This window comes from Lactuca serriola, chromosome 8, assembly GCF_051521515.1.
Source record: "Lactuca serriola cultivar US96UC23 chromosome 8, Lser_US96UC23_V15, whole genome shotgun sequence".
Classification (NCBI taxonomy): Eukaryota; Viridiplantae; Streptophyta; class Magnoliopsida; order Asterales; family Asteraceae; genus Lactuca; species Lactuca serriola.
In genome coordinates, this window is record NC_136415.1 from 274,676,833 (window position 1) to 274,686,292 (window position 9,460).

Below are 9,460 nucleotides of genomic sequence, written 5' to 3' on the forward strand. Positions count from 1 at the left end.
CATAGCAGTTTTGTTAGTGGAGTTGAGGCGAGGCCCTTATCTCCTAGTGATCAGATAGGGATCAGGAATGGGTAGTGGATGAGAATGATATGGAGTTTGCCTGTATAGCCCTAGAGAGGTGAGACCTTGGGAGAGGCCGCTCCAGGATATAGTTGGGTGAGACCCGTGGGCGAGGCCCGTATGAGATTAGTAGTGTAGATGAGACCTGGGAGTAGGGTTGCTCAGTAGTATGGTTCGGTGAGACCCGTGGGTGAGGCCCGAGCGAGAGTGATTAGACTAGTGGGAATAGAAGGATAGAGGCGGGTGGGACCCGTGGGCGAGGCCCGTGAGTTTTAGCAGCACAGGTAGGACCTGGTAGGGACCTTAGTGTCAAGTTAGGGGATCGAGAATCCCAAGTTTGTAGTGCCTGAATGGCAGAGTAGATTGAGTAGTTATAGGTGATCGAAGTCCTTTGGAAGTCGCTGGGAGCGACTAGCGGTGGTGTTGGGACTAGCTACCGGTAGGAGCCGGTAATCTAGTCATTGATAGGTTGGTAGGGACCAGGGTGGTCTCAGTTCATCCGGAAGTCAGAAAAGGAACAGCTGAATTGTCAGGCAGTGGCAGTGTGAGCGTGCAGCGGATGGTGGAATTCAGTTAGTTGATCGTGGGGTGCTCTGCACCAAACCATAGTAGAAAGAAATGCCCAGTGGATACTGGCGATAATGACCCGTACTGGTAAGCGGGGGTGATGGAGTTGGTGAAGGATAGGGCCTTCACAGTGACAGAAGGAATAGTTGGTTATGGGGATTTGCCTTGGGAAGGCAAGGAATTGTGCAAGGAAAGAAGGGGTGAACCCCTATAGGTTCAGTGCAGTACTCGGTGAGTACCAGGCGGATTATCGGTTGAGTAAGTCGTGTTTCCAGAATGTTCAGGGTCAGGGTTGACCCGAGATGATTATTCGCAAGGTTTGATGTTCGTCAGAATGATCGGGCGGTAGGCCAGCGAAGGAAGGCAGCTAGTGTTGGGATAATTGGTTGGGTATTGTAGGCAGATCGCAGGCGGTGGGCCATAGCAAACTTCGAGGACGAAGTTTAGTTTAAGTGGAGGAGAGTTGTAACACCCAAAGTTTTGAAGGCCAAGAAAGGAAAGAAAACCTTAATGTTAAGGGGCGACTCAGCGAGTCCAAGGAGGAACTCGGCGAGTCCGAGCGGGATCCGGGTCGAGGAGTAAGTGACCGACTTGGCGAGTCGGCCAAGGTGACTCGGCGAGACTGGTCTGTGCGTGGAAAACCCTAAATTCGGGACTTGGAGCCTATATAAACGTCTTAATCTCCTTCCTAGGGTTCCTTACTGCCTCTTAAGCCCTGGATATCAAACCCTAGCCGCCATATCCTCTATTTGAGCCATTTATTGCCTTCAAGAGTGCATTAAGCTTGGAGAAAGAAGAAGAATCTTGAGAGTGCAAGAAGGGGGCTGTAGATCCGGGATTAGGAAGACATTTCTGAGCTTTTGGAGGTATAAACTAGTTCCTGGACCCTTTTTGCATCTAGATTTATGTGTGGTTGTTGGCTCTTTAGCCATAATGATATTATCTTGAGTTAGGAGCCGGATCTGGAGTTGCTACTTCAGATCCAAGTGTGTTATGGACTGGAGAAGCATAAAGTATCAGCCCTTGAGTCGATTTTGAAGCCCCTAGGCCTTAAACCCTAGTTTATGGTGCTTTTTGCCTAGATCTCCCTCTCCACACGTAAAGTTTGCAACTTTACGTGGGGGATAGGCTTGGGAAGGGTAGATCTACAGTTTGGAGTCCATGCATGACTCGAAAGTCCTCTGCATGTATGTAGATCTGAATGGACTCGGTGAGTAGCTTGAAGATGAGGAGGAACTCGACGAGTGGGATGAACAGCTCGTCGAGTCGGATGAAGATGGGTATGAACTCGACGAGTTGGATGAACAACTCGACGAGTTGGATGAAGATTGCCCTGTGCTCGGCGAGTTTGCTCTTGGACTCGACGAGTCAGGTCGCGTAGCCCCAAACCCTTCGAGTTGAGATTCGAATCAGTGAGTCGGGTGGAGACTCAGCGAGTTGGTCAGGTCAGGACTCGGAAATCGTGGGACTCGGCGAGTCATGTCGCGAATGGAAGGACCCTGAGTATGTGAACTCGGCGAGTCAGTAAGTGGACTCGGCGAGTAGGGTTGACCTGGAAGGGTTGACTTTGACCAGGACTTTGACTTGACCAGAGTTGACTTGGTTGTCTGTCAGGGGTCAGTTTGACTCAGTGTTGTATTGATATTGGTAGCTCGGGGAGCTAGTGGAGCAGCAGTTCGGAGTCAGTGGTCAGGTAGCGGTCAAAGGGATTAGCAGCAGCAGTTCAGCAGTATCAAGTGAGTTTCCCATTGTATGAATGGGTCTACGACCACAATGCCGGCCCATGTAGTTATGAGTAGAAGACCCGGGGGGTTAGCCCTAGGCACAGTATGCTAGTATGATACTCGGGACGAGGTCCAATGATAGAGGGCGGGTGCCCAAGGAATGGTTTATGTGATAGTTTATACTTGTTGTCTGTGTGATACTTGTATGTGCCTGGTAGGGAGGTGAGTGTGGGCGAGGTCCCGTATCTCACCAATAGCAGAGTGTGGATGATGTTCCACATCTCAGTAGCAGCAGAGCAGGGGCGAGGCCCATGTCAGGAAAGGAGTGAGTGTGGGCTGGGCCCGTATCTCACTACCAGTAGGAGCATGGACGGGGTTCCATGACTCATCAGTAGCAGGTCAGGGGCGGGGCCCAGAGATAGGCGAGGCCTTAGGACAAGATCCGTTAGTATGTGTTTAGCTTATGTGAGATGTTTATGTGCTATTATATGTTAGTGGGCGAGGCCCTGTGACAGGCGAGGCCTACGTGAAACAGATCTGTATCCGAGCGGGGCTCGAAGCCAGGCGGGGCCTGGAGCGGTGGGGCCGTTGTAGCGAGCGAGGCCCGAGGTAGGGCCAAGGCCCAGGATAGCGGGCGCGGCCCAGTATGTGCAGTATGTGGGTATGCATGGTATGTGGTAGGGTGGGGAACTCACTAAGCTTCGTGCTTACGGTTTTCAGTTTTGGTTTCAGGTACTTCCGGTAGCGGATGATGGAGCTCGGGATGATCGCATGGCACACACCATAGCTTAGACAGCCTGGGAATGTTTACTCTGATAACGAATATGTATTTTGGAAACTAATACTTTGTTTATGATGGAAAACGATGAATTTGCTTAATGTAATGTTTTATTAAATGAAATTTTTAGTCTTGAATTTTCGGACGTTACAAAGCTTGTGTTGGATGGGTGGTTTCCGGGGTTGTTAGATGGGCCTTTTGAATGGTTGGAGTGGTTTCCGGGGTTGTTGGATAGGCCTATGTTTTTGAATGATAGGACTAATGGAGATGGAATAGTTTGGAGGGATAAAGAAGGAGTTAGACAGTTATTTTCTTGTAAACAAGTTTGGAAGGATTTGAATAATTTTGGTCCAAAGGTTCCTTGGTGCAAAATTGTTTGGTTTAGTAACAATATTCCGAGAAATTCCTTCATTCTTTGGATGGCGATTTTGGAAAAATTAAAAACTCAGGACAGGGTTATAAACTGGGGAATAAATGGTAATCTGCTTTGCCCTTTTTGTAATTTGGTGTGTGATTCTCATAATCATCTATTTTTTATTTGCGAGTTTTCTAGTCGAATATGGAATTATTTCTTCAGTAAAATTGGAATATGGATTGAATTTGATAATTGGAATGATTTAGTTCATAAGTTTTGTTCGGTTACTAAAGGGAAAACTTTGGTTGCTGTGGTTAGGAAATTGGTCCTAGCTGGTTGTGTGGCTCATATTTGGAAGGAGATAAATGCTAGAATTTTTAGGAAGCTGGATAGACCTTGGCAGGAGGTTAGGAGCTGTATAGAGCAAGAGATTAAGTACAAATTGATGGGTTTGGAAGTTATTGATAATGTGGTTAATAAGGAGGTGTTTAAAAAGTGGGGTATTAATGGGATTCATAGGAGTAATAAGGGGAAAGATAATGATGATATTAGATAGATGTGTGGTTTCTGTGAAGAGGAAGTGGATTACGGAGATTGTTAGAATGGGCTGTTGGGGTTTAGATTGGGATATTTGTAAAAAGATTGGTGTGAGAAGTTTTATTCATAAAGGAATTGACGGATTCTGTTACATTATTGGAAGCTTGCTTTTAGTTTTTGTGACTTGTACCATTGGGGGATTCTATTTGGGTATGATCTTTAGTGAGATTATCCGAATGGAGTTCCCTAGACATGTGATTGACGCCATGTCTAGAATGCAACTTTTTGACATTGATGGTTGGTTTGTGTTTTTTGTTGCCTGTTTTTGGATGAATTTTATGCACAGGTACAACTCGATGATTCTGTTGCCTGGGAAGAGTAGGAGTTTGCTTTATAGGAGCTGTGAGAACAAGGATTGGATTGGTTGGCTAAGAAGTAAAAGATGGAGGACTGAATGTTGGAAGCAGTCGAATAGCAATTGGAATGAGATTTTATGGTTTCTTTTTATACATATGGTGGGAGAGTTGTGTAGTTATAATTTTGATAGACATGGTGTTTATGGTAGTTTATTCGTTTTGTATTGGTTGTTGGGTTGGGTTCTAGGATTAGTCTATTGGACAGTGGGTTTTTTTATGGGCCTTTCCCCTTGCATTGCATTAAATTTTTTGGTTTGATGTGGGCTTGGTGGTGCAAGGGGTTGAAGTTACCTTTTTTCCCACATAAAATAAGTCTTTGGACTAATTCTAGGATTTGTAAGGGTTTTTGGGGTAAAGGTAGGGGTTATTTGAGGATTAAGAAATGGCTTGGTAGTTGGCTTTGGATTGGTTGGACTTGTTAGGGTTGGGTTTTGTTGTTTGTTGTTTTTTTGTTTGTATTCTTTTATTTTTTATTAAGTTTGCTGAGCTTCGGCTCTTTCCAAAAAAAAAAAAACAATGAAACAAACCTACAATTTCTAAATGGCTTGGGTAGAATAGTGGATTACAACAAAGATGATCGGCTAAGGAGATATCAAGATCAAAACGCTCTCTCTGTACAAACTCTACAGTGAGCTCCAAGCACAAGAGTCTACGGTGATGAAAGACTGCGTGGATCTCGGTGGACCACTAGCAGTTGTTGCTCAGACACCTCAGTTTCCCAAAGGATCTCAGTATCCCTATACCAGAGACTCCTCATATCAAACTCCATATGACAACTGTTCTTAGTCATATGAAGCACATATAGAGCTAGAAGATGAAGAAGCTTTTCAAAATGCTTTAGCTCTTGTCAGTTAACAGCTCAACCAACTTCTACCACCCAACTTTCACAAAAACCAACAGTTCACCGGACCACCTTTTAATAGAAACTACACGACCACCTTTCAATAGAAACTACACGACTTTCAAAACAATCCATCTCACCATCCAAATCAAAGATATCACAGAAATCCACCTTATCAGTCTCACTCTCAAAAACACCTATGATGATCACAAACTCCACTAAACAACACATGAAGACAAATACTCAGATATCAACATCCAGGAAGAGAAAAAGGATGGAGTTCTCATCTGTTAGAAGTGTTATAAAGAGAATCAATTTGCAAGGGACTGTAAAGCCAATGTGGTCAAGGACAAAACATTCTACCTCAGAATGGCTCAGGAGGTGGAATATAAAGAAAAAAGGAAAAGCGTTGGTAACTCAAGTTCGAAGAGACCACCAAGTTTGGTCTTTAGGAGATGAAGATGATGAACCTGACAACAAGAGAAGAAGAGGAAATATATGTCTTGTTGCAATCGAGGAATATGGCTCAACTAATCTGAAAAAGAACTACTGTTACATAGCCAAAGAAGGAACTCTCAGCATCGTGGAACAGGTAAAAATTATGATTCAATTAAATAATTATAACATGCTTGAATGTGAACATAGCGACCCAAAAGCTGTATCACTTGAGAGGAAGACTAGAGGACAACAAACTTAAGGTCGCTAAGCTAAAAAGGAATTTGTTATTAGAAAAAGATGCTAGACTACTTTGTGAAACTCAACTAGATATAACTTTCAATCAATAGGATTTAGCCCGCAATAAAATTATACTTTTAAATCTTTTAATAGAGAAACTGTTTAATGAAAGCGAGGCTATGGAGAACCTAGTGAACAATGGATTTGTTGATAACTCTTATTACTGGGGATTGTCCAAAGGTTATCCTATCGGAGAGAAATCTCCACCACGGTTTGACGCTGATCATCCTTATGTCCCACCTGACTGGACCTTTCACTATCCCATTAATAGCAAGACCTTTCCTGAGGACTTAAGGTGTCATTTTGGAAAACTTCATGTCCTTAACAATAACTATGTAATAGAGGAAATCGTCCCATAGGAAACCTCTAAAAATTACCAGTTGCTACCCATCACTGGAACAATCCATTCAGGATCTATTTCCGAGGTAGATGAGGAAATCATTGTAGAAGGACCTAATGCACCATCAAAGTCCATCGAGGACTTCGCCATCTCATGCTCTGCGGTACCCCAGTCCTTGTCCAAAATAGAAGTCTTACCGAAGACCTCTGTTAAAACTACATCCAAAATTCAACCTCTTCCTCAAGGGGGGTAAAAACAGACAAATTTGAAATTGGTCAATGCTCTCGATGTTATGAACGTTATAGTTCTATTGACTAATCTCCCAGACCTATACTGAAGAATCAACTTTTCAAAGCAAGAATTTCAAGGAAAAATGGTTTATCGAAACCCCTAGAAGAAAAAATCTTTTCAAAATCATTCTGCGGAAGTCAAATCATTTCAAAATCACTCTGCGGTGATGCCATCACTCCATACCAGCCAGGTGATGCCATTCCGGTTGCTAAACTAATCAATTGGTATCTGGTATCTGGGTTTTCCTTCAGGTTGATCAAATCAACCTATTGATATATTTATTATGTCCATTTATTGAATTCTTGAATGCTCTTTTCCCCTTAAAAAACATTGTAAAAATTCAAATGTAAATACGTTATACCTCATGATTTTTTTAGTCATAGAATGTTGGATCCCTTGCAAATTGCAATCATCCTTTTAAAGGTCGAAATAAACAACTGTTCAAATTGGTCTTATCAATAAAATAATATACTTTTTTTGTAATAGTATACCCAAATATTTCCATCTTTGTCATTATAGATTCTTTTATAGAGATTCAAACTTCACTTAAATTTCGTAAGATTCGTTTGCAGAATTTGAATTCACTTAAATTCGTTCAAAGAAGATTCAAACTTCACTTAAAATAATATGTTTTTTGTAACAACAATAACACCCAAATACTACCATCTTTGTCATTATGTACAAACTTCCTATCCTATCTATCTATGTTTTTCCTCATCATACAAGAAATCAATCTCCCCTGTTGACTGAAGATTTTGCTGTGAAATCGCATGCATTTGAGGGACATCATTCAAAACCAAATTCCCACTTTGCCACACTTGATTAACAACAGATCCACCTGAAAACGGACCCACATCAGCAAAAATAGTAATCTCATTAATCGATGACTCAGCAGATAAACCTGAAACTTGAAAGCTAAGATTTCCTGGCACCATTGAAGGACTGTAATTATTTATCAAAGTTGTATAAACTGTCATACTTCCATTACTATTATGAAAAGCCACAAGTGCTTCTGACCCAACCATGCCTATTTGGTTCGGGTTAACCGCCCATGCAACCCACCCACGTGGGCCCTGGCGGGCGTGGTATGCGATCTGGGCTATGCCCGTTGATGAATTGTAGGTCCAATGAAGTTGTGCAGATAGATGGGGTAGATCCCTACAAGAACTATAGATTCTTCTTGATGTGAATTTGTATTCTGAACACATTTGAGCATATGATATATCAAAATGGGATACAAGAAAATGAAAATATACAAGTAGGGCAGAGCTTATAGTTATGGCCATTGATGGAGTTAAAAACTTAGGTTATTGATCTTTGTTTATGTTTAATAACAATTCTTAGTAAGTGTATGTAGGATTGTCATGAAACATTTGTTTACTCATAGAGGTGTATCATGTGTGATGAACCAACTACTTGATGAGATCAAATCAGTAAATGTGTGAAAAATCATGACTTTACGAATCACAAAAAATAGGTTTTGCGTTGAGATACTCTTGTAATTATGCCATAGCTAGATTTAATAGTTTGAGAATTGTTTTCTTTTGGGGTATAAGTGGTTGTTAAGAGAGAGAGAGAGGGAGGAAGCTACCTTTTTCCTTGAAAGGTATTTACTATTTATTGATGCTTGGGAATAAACATAATTTCATGCTTGTAATTAAATAAAGAATTTTAATAAACTCTTTCTCTAAATCTGTAGGTGATGGTGTAATACAAAAACTGGGATGGGACTTGCACCAGCCCTCTTATATGTCATATTTGTGCTAGTTTTTAGCTTTTATTGTTATACATTTAGCTTTATAACTATAAGTTGACAAAGCCTACCAATATTAAAAATCGTAGCTCTTTTCGTTGTAGCTTCAAATTAAACATAAGATCACATTTGGTTATGAAATATTCTTACGCATGGGTGGTCTTTTGATTTTTGTAGCAAAGATCGAGGTTGTTGTGTTGAAACTAACATGAGTCACCATAATTGGATAAATGATATATGATAAAAATGTAGAAACGATGTATGACTGTAAATGCAGAAACGAACTTAAAGGAACTAAGCTAATATTAAAAATAAAATTTTATTTTATAATAAACTTTGTTAGTAACTATATTTAAATTCCAATTGAAACTTTCTTAGTAACTAACATACATGAGTCATAATAATTGGACAAACGATATATGATATAGATGCACACATGATATATGATAATATTAACAATAAAATATTATTTTATAACAAACTTTGTTAATATCTATATATTTAAAGGAAATCTAAAGAAAAGTTTCAATATTTGGATCAGTTTATGAAAGTATTGGATTAATTATTTTTTTTACAAAAAAATTGATCCTAAAAGCCGGTAAAATGGAGCTTTCTGATCATTTTCCCGGTTTAGTTGGTAACAAATTAATTGAGACTACTTCGTAAACTGACCAAAAATATTGAGATTTTTTTGCAAAAACCAAAATGATGGGAGTATTTCGTAAACTGACCCAAAATATATATAAAAACATTTTTATATATTTTTACACCTTAAGAAACGTTTTCACACACACACACACATATATATATATATATATATATATATATATATATATATATATATATATACTAGGTTATAACCCGTGTGATACACGATTAATAAATTAATATAATATAAATAATAATTATAACAAAAAGATTTTGACAAATTTATAAAAGGTAATTAAAATAAAAATAAAATGAGAAAAAAATTAATATTTAAAATATTTTTTTTGGTGTAAAAAAGAGACTGAAAAATAGGGTGAAGTTTTATATGAATCACTATTAACTATATTTCTCACTC

General features: G+C 39.9%; 1 pseudogene; it reads right to left on the reverse strand.

Annotated features, from left to right (window-relative positions):
* Positions 1–7,342: 7,342 nt before the first annotated feature.
* Positions 7,343–7,852, reverse strand: LOC145068102 (cytochrome b561 and DOMON domain-containing protein At5g47530 pseudogene; annotated as a pseudogene).
* Positions 7,853–9,460: the final 1,608 nt, after the last annotated feature.